This window comes from Polypterus senegalus, chromosome 3 (genome assembly GCF_016835505.1).
Source record: "Polypterus senegalus isolate Bchr_013 chromosome 3, ASM1683550v1, whole genome shotgun sequence".
In the NCBI taxonomy this organism is placed as follows: Eukaryota; Metazoa; Chordata; class Cladistia; order Polypteriformes; family Polypteridae; genus Polypterus; species Polypterus senegalus.
Window position 1 is genome coordinate 286785121 of NC_053156.1, and position 18716 is coordinate 286803836.

Below are 18716 nucleotides of genomic sequence, written 5' to 3' on the forward strand. Positions count from 1 at the left end.
TGAGGCCCTGCTGGAACTCAGGGCACGATCCTGCTGTCCTCCTGGCGGCCTGGGGGTGAGGGCCAGAACACAAAGCCAGCAGTCCTCCACAATATATATATATATATATATGACAGCAACACTCATAACAGTGACAAAACAATTACATTGACAATCATGTTACGTTATTTTCAAAATGTTTCCTTTTCTTTTTCATTACTTCTTTAACACAGTACTTCTCCGCTGCAAAGCGTGGGTATTTTGCTAGTTATACAATAAAAACATACATTTGATTTGAGTCTGTAACAGCCGGTATGAAAGTATGGTACTTGTAAAGGTTAGCGTTTTTTTTTTATTCAGTTTTATTCTCTCAGTCGCATTCACACTCACCCAGATCTGACACTGTTAGTTTTCAAATAAAGACGTGCTATAACAGAGGTGAACTCAGATTATGGTACTTCTGGTGCGGTTTTGGACTATATAAAAATAAATTTTATTGTATTGTAAGGATGTAACTGTCAACTTTGACAATTAAAGAAATGTGAAATTTGTCGAAAAAAAGAGTCATGTGGAGAACAAAAAAGAAAAAGGACAAATAAGACACAGTAGTAGTCTTTTGCCCTGTGGTTCCCTTATAAGTCTCCCTTATATTTTCAGAAGATGTATCACCGAGGAAAATTAGCTTCAATATTTTACGTTTACAAACAGACAAAAAATGCTGGGCAGCTAGCACAGCAAAATAATTTGCAGGGGGCACAAGGACACTCTCGAGGTTAGAGCATGGCAAGATGACCAGGAATGGCACTCTGCTTCACCTTATAAATAATTCAGCAGATAAGTATTTCTTCCGTCACTTGCATAATGCATGCCATATTGATTTAAAACAGCGAGAGCCATGTTCTATCTATCTACTTTTCTGTGACTAATTTTAGAGCAAGCCGAGTGTTACATTTCTCATCCCATGAGATTGCCATTGAAATGCTGACAAGTCAAGGTGTAATGTGGGAAATTTCTCAGCCCTAATACATATACTCGTTGAACGGATGTATATTTGTAACAAAAATTCAAAATTTTATACATATGGTATGCTTTTTATATATAACAAAGAACCTGTGTGTTCATGTTAGTGTGCGTATGCAGCAGTCCCCCCGCTCACACTCAACCACAGCCACTAGATGGCGCATGCAAGCATTTTTTTTACATTTTTTCAGCACTTGCATGAACCTCAGTTCTCACAACAAGAGAGGATTGTGTGTGAGTGTGCGTGTGTGTGTCTGGAGCAGTCCGCTCTGCTCACACTCAACCACAGCAACAGGGATTGGTGTGAATTCTATGGAAGAAGTAGAAGCTTATACAAGTGTGACTTGCACTTGATAAAATGGTGCATGAATGCACCTCATTTCTCATTCAGTCCAAGTAGACAAAGTGAGCTTAATAAGTAAATTCTAAGTAAATAATTAATTGCTGATTTATTGTATAAATACCTCCAAAAAGTAACAAGCACAAGTTATCTCTCTTCCAGTTCACCTCTCCTCTCTCCTGCTCTCCTCCAGTCGAGTGTTGCCTTCCTTCCTCCCAGCTCTGACTCTTCTGGGTAATGGAGTGCTGTCCCTTTTATTGAAGACCAGGGTGTACCTCCGGTGCCAGGGCTGCTGCAGGTTGGATGAACTTCCTAGTCATATGGAAGTCCAATATAGCAGGGAGCAGCACCCTCTTGTGGCACCCATGGACCCCAGCGGGGTTGTGCTGCTGGGCTACAACTCCCAGCATCCCATGCTGGTTCCCAAATGGGCACCAATATGGAGGGCTGCTGCCATGTAATGGCCGAGGGGAATAAACGTCCCTCTGAGACAGTCCTTCCCCATCCTTTTCTTCTTTTCTCTTGTCCAGGAAAGGTACTGGAATTATGTCCGGTCGGGACGCCTGTCCATTTGCCCAGGCCTTCCCGTCCGGATAAGAAATCTTCTCTGTCTATCCATACTCTATTGGGTATGGCAGCTTTCTCTCTCTTGGCCTGTATGTATGCTCTCTCAGAGCCTCCTGTCCAGGTAAAGAACCATCTCCTCCCCTGGTCTGGATGTTCGTCCATCCCATATGCCACCCACTATATATATATGTATATATTATGGCAGATGGCCAGGGCCCTTGCCCAGCTGAGACACCTCCATGCTGGAAGAACCGGGGGAGAGAGCATATCCAGAGTTTACCTCCCATGGAGCGCTACGTGGCGTCCCCCCAGGGTTGCATCGGTGCTTCAGACTCCTGAAGGGCAAGCGTGCTACAGTCCTGTTGGGATCCGTGGGCACTGCCCGAGGGTGCTGCAGCAGCTGCTGAGCCCTTATGGGCAGTTCTTCTGCTACACCCGGAAGTGCTGCCAGAAAGGAGTCAACGAGTCTTACATAAGTCCTTACATAAGGAGCCAGCAGACACTACTCCGGGAGCTACAGTCGGGTGGGAGAAGATGAAGCTTGTATGGAGGAGAGGAGGAGGAAAAAAGAGGAAGAAAAAAGAAAGAAGAGTTTTGTGCTGTGCTTTTGTTATGCTTGGGAACTGTGCTAGATGGGGGAAGGCGTTTCCCACGAGGAAAAAGAAAGCACTTTTTTTATATTTTTTTAGCCACCCTAATGCCACACAGTTTTCGGCACGTTACAAACACTTTGGGAAAGCGATGACGTTAGTAACAGAGTGGAATCGAACCTACAATCTGAAAGTGAAATGTAACATTCATTCTTGTTCATTGCTCATTTTAGAAAATCCTAATCACAGTCACACGTTAAAACGTATGAAGTACCGGAGAAGTGCGCCTGTCTATTGGAGAATTGAACCTTCAGTCTTTCTTAGAAAAGCCCATCACTTTATCCACAGAGCCAATATCACTGAAAAGAGTATTTCACCAAATTTCTATATAAAGGATGACCCCTTTTATTGGCCAACTAAAAAGATTACAATATGCAAGCTTTCGAGGCAACTCAGGCCCCTTCTTCAGGCAGGATGTTAGCCAATAGAAGGTGTTATTCTGCTTGACGTCTCACTACATTCATACTAGCTAACACGGTACAACACCCTAAACAATGAAAATTTGGAAAAATTAGAATGTGCACATCAGTCTTGAACCTTCGACTATTTGATTAAACGTCCAACACGCAATGCTGCTTCATTGTCATATTGAAGTAATTTAACAAAACTCGAATATCAATTAATCAAAATGATTTTTTTTAAATTAATTTATGTATTTTGGACTTGAACCTTCAACCGTTTGATCGCAAGTCCAACACACTACCCAACATGACCAACACCGCTAATTTTTTATATGCACTGTATATGTGTGTTGGCTAAAAGCACTATATGTATTGTGGTGGATTGCCGGCATTTTACTCCGGCCCTCACCCCCTGGCCACTAGGAGGAGCTCTCCCGAGAGCATATACGGGCCCCGAATTCCAGCAGGGCCTCATGGACTATGTAGTTTTTATACACAGCCATGCTGGATACCTTGGGGGCCACTGGGAGTCGCTGTCGGGAGGCCAATGGACTCATTTGGGCACCATGACCCGGAAGTTCGTCACAGGAAGAGCGACGGGCTTCCGGGGTGAAGAACAAGTACTGTTTACCCTGACCCGGAAGGAATAAGGACTTGTGGAACTGTTGGGCAGAAAGACTTCCGGGTCAGGAGGAATAAAAGGACTCTGGGAACTCCTGAGCTGGGTGGTAGGAGGGCAACGCGTCTGGGAGTGGAGGATTGTGATTATTACTGGTTTATTATTGTTATTGTGATTTATAAATATAGTGGAGTGGAGGGTGCTTGGTGCACATTATTATAATAAATATAATTATTGTGGCAATTTTACCAGGTGTTTGGCATGGTACCTGAGGGTTCAAGGGAGCACTACTGCCCCCTACTGCGACAGTATATATGAATGTATATGTATATATGTATCGTGATGACACAAGAGACAGGAGACACACGTAAAGGTTTGGGACACCAGTCCTGTATATTGTAGGTTACTGCCGAGTCCAGAAGTGCACTGAGACACGTTATATCACAGAATACACACGAGACATAGGTGAATGGCACAAGGGGGACTTTTACAGTGGGCAGACAGGAAGTGACATAGGTAATTGAAGTAATGAACAGGAGATGAGAACACAGCAGGAAGATGGACGTGAGGTCAGATCTTGAGAACCCAAAATTGTTTGAGAGTGCGTGTGTTTATCGCCGAATTCCAGAAGGTAAGAGTTTCACTCTTCTTATTTTTTCCTGTCGTATAAGAGAGAGAGGCTTTAGCGTTTTGTGTCAAACCTCATCTGTTGTTGTTTTTACGCTGCATCAGGTCTGTTGGCTGCCCCTTATTCGTGAGTGTGTGACTATATATGTATTCAAAAAGTTTCTGCACTTTTATATTTTCGTTGGAAACGGTGAAGGCGGGAGAAGTAGTAATTGAACATTAAATAGTTGGTACGACGCTGGGAAAATTGCATCGCCAACGAAGGCGACTATGTAGAAAAGCAACGTCATTTGTTTTGGAAAAAGTGCAGAAACTTTTTGAACGTCCCTCATACATATGTGTAATCACTTCTTATATATAAATATCTATGTGTGGAAGTGTGCCTGTCTGTGCGGCCTTCAAGTACAAGGCTACAGCAATGAAGCTCAAAGAGATGGTAGGATGGACTCAAGTTAACGAATCGGAAGAAGAAAGAAGTATGAAGCTACAGAATTAAGCTCAAGGAGACGTTAAGGCGGCCCCAAGTTAACCACTCAGAGACAAACTCGCTTAGCTGCTGATAGACAAGGTGGGTAAGCACATCTGCAAAATGAAACCGCTGACTTTTCTTTTCAATTTTCTTTTCTGATGATTTCAATAGTTTCTAGGAGCCCAGGCTTTTTACAACACAGGCTTACGCAGCTAGTAAAGTATAATATAAAGAAATGAGAAATTTCAACTTGATGTAATTAACGTACAGATGCCATGTCAAAACTGATGAAATATTGACATTGTCACCGGAGATCAGCATGCAGACAAAATTTAAAGTAAATCGGTTTGGTAAAAGTGGGTAAAAATTGATTGCAAAATTTGACCCAGACAAACAGAAAGGGCCAGTTAAATAATAATAATAATATTAATAATACACTTTAAATGGAAATTGTTTTGCTTTTATTTAGCAAAAATATCTGACAATGGGGTAAGCAAAATTTACTTGGCAAGATTTCTTAAAGTAAGCTAAACTGTCGTAAATATCAAATTTTTTGACAAGTCAATAATTTGTACAATAAGCAAAACAAGATTTAACGTCATGATATAAATACCTTTTACTTGCTGAGATTTTCATGTTTTGTGGTAGTGTGAATACTTTTCATAGGCCCAGTAACAACGTTGTTTCACCATTTCTTTAGACTGTAAGGTCTAGGTTAGGTTAGGGTAAGTGAATCAGTGCGAGGCCGGTTAGACGTGAACTTTTCCAATGATCAATGACAATCCAAAGTAATTCACCACTGGGCTACTCTGACAGCCTTACATGTCAGAGTTTCCAAAATAAAATGAATAATTTAAAGAGATTCTCCCTGCGAGCCTTCCTGGAAATAGGCGGCTATCTGACCTTTGAGCAGGTGTACTGTATGTGATGAATTAGCCAAGCAAGTGTACTAATGAAGAATCATTTTAAATCAGCACAAATTCATATTTCATCAACCGTAGCTGGGATTTTTAACAGAACCCACTTGTTTAAGGTCAAATAAATAAAAAAGGGAATTATTTGCTCTAATTATACCGCTAATAACAAAGCCTTCCATCTGAAATAAAGGAATGAGGTCCCAGTTGCCCCTCATTCTCAGAAGACACATTTCAAATAGTGACTTAGATTGTAATGAATAGTCAGAATCCGACCAAATACATGCATTTCCCTTCAGACAACTTATCTGGGATAATTTACCTTTATATGAAATACGATCCTAGTGAAAATAAGACACGACCTGGCTTAATGAGAAATGATTGATGTGTACAGGAATGGAGTCGGTGTGGCTTTTAAATGATTTCCTTCATTTTATTGAAAGATATGAGAGGTCACTTGCAATTTCCTCTCACACATTGTCGCCTGCATTGTACACAGTGATTTTTTTTAACATAATGCATCAAAAATTCAATTCAATGAGAAGGAAAAAGTAATTAATGAGCACAAAGCCCGTCCAATACCAAAGAATGATCCTCCATTCATTAGCGGAGTAAAACAAGTCATGCGACGTGCGGTGACCCCTTCTTCTGATTGTACGAATGACGGAGATGAAACGTTTCCGTAATTAAAAAAGAAAGAAGGAAGGCATAAATGGTGTAATAAACAGTTACGGAAAAATTCAATTTCATGCTAAAATATGGAATGGTCAAGGACTGTCTGTGATTTACAAATCTGCTTCAATCTTTTTTTGATGGCAGCGTGATCCCTGGTTGAGCCTTAGAATGATAAAACTTCAAATGTAAAAGCAGGCCGCTTCACATAAGAGATCCTTGAGAAGAGACACAAGTGAAGGGCACATTGAGGAAATATTGAGGAGGAATATTAGAGGAAGTATTGTACCGACACTGAAACTTCATTAGCTGGCCTACAGCAAACAGCCTCTAGAGGGCACTGGTGACCTTGGGGTGCTAACTGCACAATACCTGCCAATCAGGCTTAGCACAGCAGAGAAAGCATTGGGTGCCAGGCTAGTCTCCCCGGCCTGAAGATGGAAGCGGGTGACGGGTGTCAAAGTCAGTATGGAGGAGCCGTGTCACGAGTTGAATGAGTGATTGACCAGGGCCTACAAAACAGGTGACAGAGACCCCAGGGGTATCACTAGTTGACTTACAGCAGTCTCATTAAATATGCTAAGCTCTCCTTTCCTGTTTTTAAGGATAAGCACAATGAGGAGGGAAATGGAAATCAAAGATGGAAGGGAGGGGCTCAAGGGTGGTGGCTTAAGCGATAACCTGGAAATACAGCTTCCTGAGGATTCTATATCTGTGCATCCATAAGACAAGGACGATAACATTCAGCATGTTCTCAGACTCGTCTACGGAGCCTTAAGAAAGTATTCAGCCTTATGCTAAAATCAGCTTTGTTATTCAGTATGGGTTGGAGGCGGTGGCATTGTCAAGAAAGCAGGAGACAGAGCTGGAGGTGGCAGAGATCATGCTAAGATTTGCATTGGGTATGACAAGGATGAATAGGATTAGAAATGAGAACATTAGAGGGTCAGCTCAGGTTGGACGGTTTGGAGACAAAGTCAGAGAGGTGAGATTGGACATATGTAGAGGAGAGATGCTGGGTATGATAGGAGAAGGGTGCTAAGGATAGAGCTGCCAGGCAAGAGAAGAAGAGGAAGGCTTAAGAGGAGAACATTCAGGTGATGGGTGTGACAGAATAAGATGAAGAGGAAAGGAAGAGATGGAAATGAATGATCAGTTGAGGTGAGCCCTAACTAGAGCAGCCGAAAGAAGAAGAAGAAGAAGTACTGTATTTTATCCTTCATTAAACAACAATACAAAGAGAAAAGAGAGAGAAAGCAAAAACAGAACATTAGGGACTTTCCCATTGATACAAGTATTTGGATCCTTTGCCATGACACTTGAAATTTGACTTATGTGCATCCTATTCGATTTCTATGAAGGTTTAATTTTAAATGAAGAAATGTCACCCATTAATCTACACTCACTGGCCACTTTCTTATGTACACGTGATCAACTGCTTGCTAATGCAAATATCTGATCAGCCAATCAAATGGCAGGAACTCAATGCATTTAGGCCTATAGATATTGTTAAGGCAACCAGCTGAAGTTCAAACTGAGTATCACAATGGGAAGAAAGGTGATTGACTTGACTTTGAACATGGTATGGTTGTTGGTGCCAGACGGGCTGGTCCGAGTATTTCAGAAACTACTGATCTGGTCTGATATAGGGAAAATACCCATTGAGTGGCCTTGTTGATGTCAGATGTCATAGGAGAATGGCCAGACTGGTAGAAAGACAACAGTGACTCAAATAATCACTCTCTACAACTGAGGTATGCAGAAGAGCATCTGTGAACACACAACACATCATACCTTGATGCAGATGGGCTACAGCAGTAGGAGACCACACCAGGTTACACTCCTGTTACATAAGAACAGGCAACTGAGCCTATAATTCAGACGGGCTCACCAAAATTGGACAATAGAAGATTGGAAAAACGTTTCCTAATCTGATGAGTCTTCATTTCTGCTGCGACATTTGGATGGTAGGGTCAGAATTTGGCAACAACAACATGAAAGTATGGATCTATCCTGCCTTATATTACCCTAGACAATTCCAGGCACTCACAGATAAAGAACCTTGGCTTGAGCTGGGAGGAATTTTTACCCCTGAGCTGAGCTCCATCAAGGCGGAGGATGGGACAGCAGGCTGCTTGTGCTGATCAACACATTTACAATGCAAAATATGCTGATGGATTTGACACCATTGATCACAATATTCGTAAAAATCACCTTAGTCAATGGGTGGGCCTCTCTGGCAGTATCTTAAATTGGTTGGAGTCTAACCTGGCAGGTAGAAAATTCTTTGTTAGTTTTGGTAATTATACTTCAAAGACACATGATATTCTATGTGGTGTTCCACAAGGATCTATACTGGGTCTGCTGCTCTTTTCGATTTACATGCTTCCGTTAGGTCAGATTATCATTACGTGAGCTACCACAGCTATGCTGATGACACACAACTTTATTTATCAATAACAGCTGATGACCCCGACTCTCTTGATTCACTGATACAATGTCTAACTTGTGTTTCTGAATGGATGAGTAGTAATTTTCTCAAACTAAATTTAGTGATTGGCAAAAATGGATATAATGAGGTTATCAGAAATAAACTTGATGCATTAGGATTAAAAATCAAGACAGAGGTAATGAATTTAGGGGTAACTATTGACTTTGACCTGAATTTTAAATCACATATTAATCAGATTTCTATGACAGCATTTTTTTACTTAAGAAATATAGCAAAAGTTAGACCTTTTATAACATTGCAAGATGCTGAGAAATTAGTTTACGTTTTTGTTTCCAGTTGACTAGATTACTGTAACGCAGTCCTCTCAGGACCACCAAAAAAAGACATCAATCAATTGCAACGAGTGCAGAATGCAGCTGCTAGAATCTTAACTAGGAAAAGAAAATTCGAGCACATCACACCAGTTCTGATGTCACTACACTGGTTACCTGTGTTATTTAAAATTTACTTTAAAATGCTGCTGATGGTTTACAAAGCCTTAAATCTCGCTCCATCTTATATTTTGGAATGTCTTACCCCTTACACTCCAAATCGTAACCTTAGATCTTCAAATGAGTGTCTGCTTATTATTCAGATAGCTAAATTTAAAAGAAGTGATGGCATGGCCTTCTGCTGTTATGCACCCAAAATCTGGAATAGCTTACCAGCAGGAATTTGCCAGGCTAATACAGTGGAGCACTTTAAAACACTCTGTATATGCATTTAATTATCAATATCATTTCTGGTGGCTCAGTAATCCATACTAAGCCCTACTCTCTCTACTGTTCTTTTTCTGGTTTTCTATGGTGGTTGATCTGCACCATCACCACCTGATCAAAGCACCATGATGTCCCTACATTTATGGATTAAAGGCCAGAAGTCCACATGACCGTCATCATCAAGTTCTTCCATGTGAACCCTGAATACAATGAGGACTGATTGAGGTCATTGATGGTAGGTAGAATGTCTAGATGGGGCTGGATGGTCTCGTGGCCTTGGAACCCCTGCATATTTGATTTTTTTCTATTGCTGTCTGGATTTTTTTGTTTGTTTTTTCTGTCCTCCCTGGCCATCTGTCCTCACTTTTATTATATGTTACGTAATTAGTGTTCCCTAATTTTATTTTCTTATATATTGTGTCCTTTATTCTCTTTCTTCATCCTGTAAAGCACTTTGAGCTACATCATTTGTATGAAAATGTGCTATAAAAATACATGTTGTTGTTATGGAGAAGTGCAAAGGGATTTAAGGTGTGCTGGGATTATGAGTTTTTTCATAGTCTTTAGGGATTCCAGTGTTAATGATCACTCTGGACCTCAGACTGAGTCAAAGGTTCACCTTCCAACAGGACCCAAAGCAAAAACAATAACAGGTTTAGCAGCAACTCTGGAGATGTCCTTGAGTGGCCCAAGTAGAACCAGACTTGAATCCAATTGAATACCTAAAAACAGTCCGCTGTCAGTGTCCATCAAACCTGGCAGAGCTTCTGAAAATCTACCTTGAAGAATGGCAGAAAATCCCGAAATCCAGGGATGTGAAGCTTGTCGCATCATACCCAAGAAGACTCCACACTTGAATTGCTACCAAAGATGGTCCAACGAAGGACTGAGTAGACTAGAGAGTCTGAATACTTGCGTCAATGGGAGATTTCTGCGCACTTTACTTGTATGTTTCTGTTACCGGATTGCATGAAACTAACTCTTTTCTGCTTGTCTGTGTGATTGAGCCCTGAAAAGGACCAGCATGCTTTTTCGCGTTTCACCCAGTACAATACAGATATTTTTACTTCAATAAGATAAGTATGACGTTAGGTTAATTTCAAAAGTAATGTAACACATGATACTTTTTATGTGTTGCACTTTGGCTCTCGAGATTGTGTTGCGTGCTTAGCACTGAACGCTCAACTCATCAACATAAATGTACCGATATTTGAAATATATAATCCAGGAGAAGGATTAATGCTATCACTTGAACATTTGCCTGTGGAAATTTATCTTGTGGACTCTGAATGGGTGTGTGAGGCAAATAAATGAACAAGCTGACTGAAAAATCTATAACAGTAACCCAATTATAGGTGTACATGGCCACCTAATCGGAAGAAATCTACCTCTGTTATCCAGGTTTCTCTGAGGTCAATAACCCGATGTCTCAAACTGGAATAAGAGTTTACATGGCATTTCAGAAATCAGGTTTCTATGAATAATCAGGTTATTGAGGCGCAAGTAAACACACTGACTAATGAGCCTGATGTCAGGAAGAGAGTTTAGGGTGACGACTCCCTGTATGGAGGAAGAAAAGAGAAGGGTGATGGGGAGGGGGAGGTTGAGAGGGGGCAGCTTTGTGATATTTGAGATGAGCAGTCAGTCTTCTAGTTTGGTAGATCCAGCTAGGCAGTGGGGTTTGTTTTAAATTTCTACAGTTGGTGATCTCTTTAGTTTAAGAAGGATGCTCTTCTGAAGTTTCAGACACAATCCTGGTATTCTGAAAATGATTCCAAATGTGCTCATCCAGCTATTGCCAACTTACAAAGAAATCCACAAAGCCACTAACTTTTGAAGTTTACATTATTATGCCATCAGAGTGCAATAGTGTATACTGCACAAGAGCTGTAGGCCGTGTAGGCTGTGTACGCCGTGCGCTTAATCTTTAGAGTCCTTCATCCTGACGGCTGGTGACAGTTTAACATTCAAGTAGGACCAGCTGTACTGTGACACAATGAAACAATGAAGAAAAAAAATTCATTGGCTTATACAAGTGGCTTTTTGGATTTTTGATTAGAGTGCAGCAAAATGACTTTAAAGATCAAGAGGGCGTTTGAATTGATTACTAAATGACTGGCCGTGATAATCACTATAATAATGAAAAACACAATGCACAATTCAAAGGCACTTCAAATGGCTACCAAAATAATGTTTCAAAATAAAAAGTCTTTACTAACTTTCATGTAGACAAAGTCAAAAGTTTTGCCTTGGCAGGGATGCTCTCAGCCCCACCATTACTAATATTGGACAAATTTATAATTATCAATAAATATAAGATGTAGATGGGTACATAGACCAAATCACTATATAAGAGAAATGTAAAAGGCACTAAATATTAGATAGATAGATAGATGAATGAAAGAAAGAGACTGTATAATAATTTTTTTAATTTTTAAAACAACCTTTATTGTGAACATAGGAAACATCAACATACACAGTCAAATGACAAAAAAGCAAAATTTCAGAATAAACAACAGAGCCATACATCAGACCCCCACTACTCCCCCTTTACACTCCTCCCACTCCGCACAACTACTGTATATAATAGATAGATAGATAGATAGATATGTGAAAGGCACTAAATGATAGATAGATAGATAGATAGATAGATAGATAGATAGATAGATAGATAGATAGATAGTGTCTGTCCCAGAGGTACCGGACGTTCTCTTAGTGTAGTAAACTCTGTAACAGTGACGCCTTTTGCAGGGACCCGAGTCATCCTTGTTATTATTTCTTGTTTTTTTTTCCTTTCATTTGATTGCTTTTAGTAAACAGAGTACTGTACCTGGTTGGTCCCTGGCTCTTCTTTATTTATACAGAAATACAGTAGATAGATAGAGATTGAGCAGGGAAAGATTTCAACCCAGTTACAAGGAAAAGTAAGGCAGCAGTAGGTAGGCAGCATGATTTGTTTTAAACTTGTACTTTTGATGTTTCAAATAGTTCAACAATGATTCTCTTTTGAAGGTTTAGACTCAATCCTAGTATTCTAAAACTAATGCCAAATTTGCTCATCCAAGTACAACCATTGCAAAAAAATAAAAAAAAATCCACAAAATTTTTAACTTTTTCCATTCAATTTATTATGCCATCAGATTGCAGAGAGTTGTGAACATAAGAAACATCAACATAACCATATACACAGTCAAATGACAAAAAAGCCAAATTTCAGAATAAACAACAGAGCCATACATCAGACCCCCACTACTCCCCCTTTACACTCCTCCTACTCCACACATTAGTAAGAAAATCAAAAGTTAATTCATTATAACACAAAGACCACCAATACTCCCCCTTTACACTCCTCTTACTCCGCACAACTACTGTATATAATAGATAGATAGATATGTGAAAGGCACTAAATAATAGATAGATAGATAGATAGATAGATAGATAGATAGTGTCTGTCCCGGAGGTACCAGACGTTCTCTTAGTGTAGTAAACTCTGTAACAGTGACGCCTTTTGAGACTGAGACTTGCAGGGAAGCAATCCGGGTGTCCCTGCTCCTGTTCCCCCCAGCACTTGTGGCGGAAGTGCTGAGGTCCAGGGCTCCAAAGGAACCAGGGCGGTCGCCCCCAGATGGTCTGGGGAAGGTGCAGGCCCTCCTCCAGTCCTCCTGGGCATCCCGGCTGGGTTGCCACCCCAGCCAACTCTGACAATAGATGGATAGATATGAAAGGCAGTAGATAGATAGATTTGAAAGGCACTAAATAATAGATAGATAGATAGATATGACAGGAACTATATAATAGAAATGTAAAAGGCACTATATAATAGATAGATAGATAGATAGATAGATAGATAGATAGATAGATAGATAGATAGATAGATAGACATGTGAAAGGCGCTAAGGGTGTAGAGAGTTGACAGCCCATTCAGTGGTTGCTCTTACTCTATCAATATTGTAGCCTTAATAGAACTGGAAAGAGAACAACCCTGCCCTGAATAAGTGGATAATTAAGATGGATGGATGGATCTTTCTTACCTGCTTAACCAGATCAGGGTCACACTCACTTCTGCTCATGTTACATTGGTGACATAATGAGAACAACCACTAGATGGGCTGTCTACACCCCAGACACAACCACACATCCATAAACTCATTCACGCCAGGCAAGTGCAGAGACATCATTTAACCTAATCCTGCTTATAACTGAGACAGAAATCCATCCACCCATCCATTCATCTTTCTTACTTGCTTAATCAGGACAGGGTCACACTCAGTTTTCTCAGGTTTTCTCTCACAACTCAATAATGAACAGGTTTTTGGTTATCTGGTGTCCCTGCACTGTCCTGGCATGATTGACTTTGAGGATGTGTGATGGTGTCTGACATCCAAAGGTTGAGCAGCACATCCAGGTTGTTCTCACTTTGTGACTCATATAGCGTGAACATAATTGAGTTAAACAATTAAACAAAGGAAGATGGATGGATGGATGGATTTCCCAAAAACAAATTAGCTTAACAGATTTCTCTGCCCAGGCCTGACATGAGCATGTTTGTATGTCTGGTGTGTGGTGTGTTGTCCGCCCAACCAGAGGTTGTTCTTATTATTGGAGCAGCAAGTGAGTCAAAGTGCTGATCTGGAGAGAGCGAGTCCTAAAAATGGACGGATAAATATCAACATTAATGACACCAAATTGCCAGGCAGCTGGTGGGTGTGGCATTGGTATAATTAACCGGCTAATTAACACATAGCTCATCGCTTGAGTTCAAACAACAACAAGAAAACAACAGACAGCAACAACAATGGCTGGGGCTCACGATGGCATATAATTAAAGAAAGCAGACGGCTGCACGTAGCAATTTGAATTTCTCAGAGTTTGTTTGAAATTACTCCTGGATCCACTCTGTTGAATGGATTCCGACAATAATGGAGTGTTAAGTAGATGAGTAACAACCACAGACGGCAGCCCGACTGTCTGCCTGCTTATGATAATAAAGAAGTCAATGCTCACGGAGCTCAGCGATGCCATTGAAAGCAGAAAAAAAAACAAAAAAATGCTTCCTAGAAGTTCAGAGCAGGAGACAAAGGGGGGGGGGATAAAAAAGCTGATTCAGAAATCGCTTTAAAGGAAAAGGAAGCAAAGTGATATTTAAGTCATTGATTCATGAGATTACATTTCATGCAACTGCTGAGGCAGACAGATGAACATATTGCTTCATTCCCTGAAGTACTGTATACATTCCTAGATTTTTATTTTATTTTAAGCTTTGCATATGTTATTTTCAGACAATGTATTCAAATGAATTTAAATGCCAATGTGTGTCATATAAAAATGGATTAAGAAGGTTTAAAATAAAGTAAGCACCACTGTGATTAAAGATGGAGTCTTATTAGGCTGACCGCTAATTCTCAGTATGTCAAGTCATTTTCTGACCTGTTTAATCCAGACCAGGTTATTGGTGGGGGGTGGTGTGGGGGGGTGCTGGAGCCCATCCCAGCAAGCACACACACACACACACGCACACACACACCAAGGCGTTGTCAATTCACCTGTGTGAATGGGAGGCAGTTAAAGGGCCTGAAAGAGAGTAATTCCACACCCGACCAGGGGATGGCGGAGTGCACTGACTCATTTTCTCACTGTCCTGCAGACTGTTCACAGGAAATCATCATTTCCAGTTCCAGCCCCTTTGATGATGTCACTTCCTGTCCTGTACCCATGGAGGAGGACCCTTGCAGTTTCCGGCCCTTTTGATGATGTCACATTTGGAACCGAGCCTAAGGAGGAAGATACTTGCAGTTCCGGCCCCTTTGATGACATCATATCCTGTTTTGGCCTTTAAAGCTGCCATCTAACCACCAGTGAATCAGTTCTGTGTTGGACTCCGACTTGTGCACATCAGTGCTAAATATCCTAACCCATTTGCAGCATGGAATTAACTCCCGAGGAAGTTCAACCAATCAGTCTTTATTTACCGGTGAGTACATGGATTCTACATTGCAAGGCACAAGAGCAAAGTTCCGCTTTTTCAGTCGGCTTTTTATATTTTCTCCCACTCCCTTCCCCTTACTAATAAAAAAGCATAATATCATTTACCTACGCATTTCATTTTATATTGCTCAAAATGGCCAACCATTTTCTGTTATGTGTGTCTTGCAGATGGCGCCCTAAAGAAGGAAAGGTCATCTTTCCTGTGTCTAGCAGACGTGTTTCTAAAGAGGAAGTTGCCCTCGGTCAGCTTACTGCACCCTGTCTTATGAATAACCTGCCGTTAAAGCAAAACAGTTTCTAGCCCTTAGTAGCTTGCAAGCAGTTACATATTCTTTCACAGTAGCCAACGAGAATATAATGGTGGCTGCCCCAAACCTTTCGTTGACTTCTTGGTTTCATTATCTGTGACACTGCATATCTTCAGACAGTGGGAGGAAGCCCACACATGGGGAGAAAATGCAAACTCCATGCAGGGAGGAGCCGGAAATGCAAACCCTGGTCTCCTTCCTGAGAGGCTGCAGCTCTACCACTGCACCACACTGATAGCCCTTCTCAGTTTGTGCCAAAGGCTGGTCATTACAGACGTGAACACATTTGTTGTTACAAAAGCGCTGTAGGTCTCCCGAAAACTGACAAAATGAAAATTGTCCCCTGTACACCTACAGGCCTTTGACATGTTATTAACTAAAGCAAAGCAAGAGTGACAAGTGATCAAGTGTTGCTTATTCTGCAAAGAGGTTCTAAAATGGCCTGGACACATTTGTTGGTACCCTTACAAAAGATCATAACTAATTGGATTAGGAGTGTGTAAATGGATGGACGCTAGGGTTCACTGTTGCCCCTTAAACCCAACAGGCCGACATACAGGACGCAGGGTAAAAGCACTAAGAAGATATCTTTTAATTATGTTCTTCCTGCACAGTGCATCCAAAGCACCACAGCCACAATAAACACAATCCTCTTTCTCCTTCACACCTCCCAGCAAGCGCTGTCCACCTCCTCCTGACTCAGGCTCGCCTGCTGGGTCTTCATCAGTCCTTTATATAGTGACCCAACCCGGAAGTGTTTCTGTTCTTCCTTCCACGTGACTTGCCAGCACTTCCATGTTAGATGGAGAACTAAAGTTCTTTAGTCAGCCTGGAAGTACTTCGGGGCTCCTGTCCACGTGATCCATTAGTACTTTGGGCTATAGGGAAAGTATGACTCCTGCGGTCCTTCACAACTCCCCCTGGCAGCACCCACAGCACCCAACAGGGCTGTGAAACCAAACTCCAAGTCCCAGGATGCCCTGCGGGAATGTCCAGGGGAGCTGCCATCTAGCGTCTTGGGGGAGGCAGTGTCCAAAAGTCGCTGCCTTCAGCGCTCTTTTCCTTCTCATGGTGTCCCGGCTTTGTTGGGCTGCCGGCCGTCCATCACAGAACGATTTTTCAAACTAGCTGTTTTCTTGAATTCATATCCCACATGTCTCCAATCGTGCAATCAGTCATTCAGCCGATTTAAATGGAGAAAAGTCGTCACTCTGATGTGTGGTGGCATCGTGTGTCCCAAACTGAACTTGGACTAGAGAAAGCAAAGGAGAGAGTTGTGTGAGGAGATCAGAAAGAAAATGACAGACAAGCATGTGAAAGGCAAAGGCTAGAAGACCACCCTCTCCAAGCAGCTTGATGTTCTTGTGAAAACAATTGCAAATATTATTAAGAAGTTAAAGGTCCATTGGACTGTAGCCAGCTTCCCTGGATGTGGTCACAAGAGGAAAAATCGACCTCAGAATGGGCAGAGGGATAGTGAGAAAGGTAGACATAAAGCCAAGGACAGCTTCCAAAGAGATACAAGCTGAACTCCAAGGTCAAGGTCCATCTGTTTCTGATCGCACCATCCGTCGCTTTTTGAATGACAGTGGGCTCAATGGAAGAAGGCCCAAGAGGATTCCACTGTTGAATGAAAAACAAAATAAAAAGCCATGGTGGAATTAGTTAAATGCATGTTGACAAGCCACAACGCTTCTGGGAGAATGTCCCGTGGACAGATGAGAAAAAAATGGAGCTTTTTGACAAGTCACATCAGCTCAATGTCCACAGATGAAAAAATTAAGCTTTCGAAGAAAAGAACACCAGACCTGCTGTTAAATACGGAGGAGGCGCAGTTATGTCTTTGTTGCATCTGGCATAGGGGGCCTTGAGTCTGTACAGGGAACAGTGAAATCTCAAGACTGTCAAGACATTCTGGAGTGAAACGTCCTGCCCAGTGCCACAAAGCCCTGTCTCAGTCGCATGGATCCTCCAACAGGATAAGGAGTCAAAACACAGAGCTAAAAGCATACAAGAATGGCTAAGAACACAACACTGGACTGTTCTGACATGACCTTCAATGAGAATTCTGATTTGAATTCAAACAACAATGGAAAAAAGAGAAACATGCAGTCTGAGGAAGACCCCCCCTTCACTCTGACACAGCTAGAGCAGTTTGTTCAGGAGTGGGCCAAACGACCCGTGGACAGGTGTAGATATCTCATGGAATCGCTTGTTTGCTTTGATGGCGACTAAAGATTGTGCAACAAAATATTAGGTGAAGGGTCCCATCATTTTTGTCATTATTTGAAATATTCTATGGAATCAAAACTCTGAAGCAAAGTCTTATTTTTGTGAAATATGGAATAAGCAATGATGGGTGCCAATGACTGCAAATTCTTTCACAGACATTTGTGGCTCCTTATTTCTTTGTGGAGGGGTACCAAGAAAGTTGTCTACGTCTGTAGCACTTGGACACTGGTGGGAGGCAAGGATGAAAGTGGCCAAGCATAATTATCAGAACATTGGTTACAAAAACTGCTAAATGAATCCATTAGTCAAGGGTAACATTCTGAAAATACAAAACAAAAATGCCTCATTCACTGACTCAAAAGTACAGCCACAAAAGTACAGTCTCAGAAATGACCCCAAAAACCATACTTCACGAACATCAAAACTTCATAAAGATGGAATGTATGGTCTGGCTACCATCTGCAATCCTCTTGTATCCATTGCCAGGCCAGAAAGATGTACAACCTGACTACATGAGCAGCTGACACAGTGTTATGGGTAATAATAACTGAACCCCGTGGAGTTCGCTTTGTCATGAGTAAAATGACTGGGAACTTCACTGAACTAGATGAAATGCATTGAAGTCAATGGGAAAGGAGGAACTAAATTAGTTTTGAGTGGATTATAATGATGCGATGGTCTTTTAACCTCCTTGCCACTGCGTGACTCAGGCATGGAGTTCTA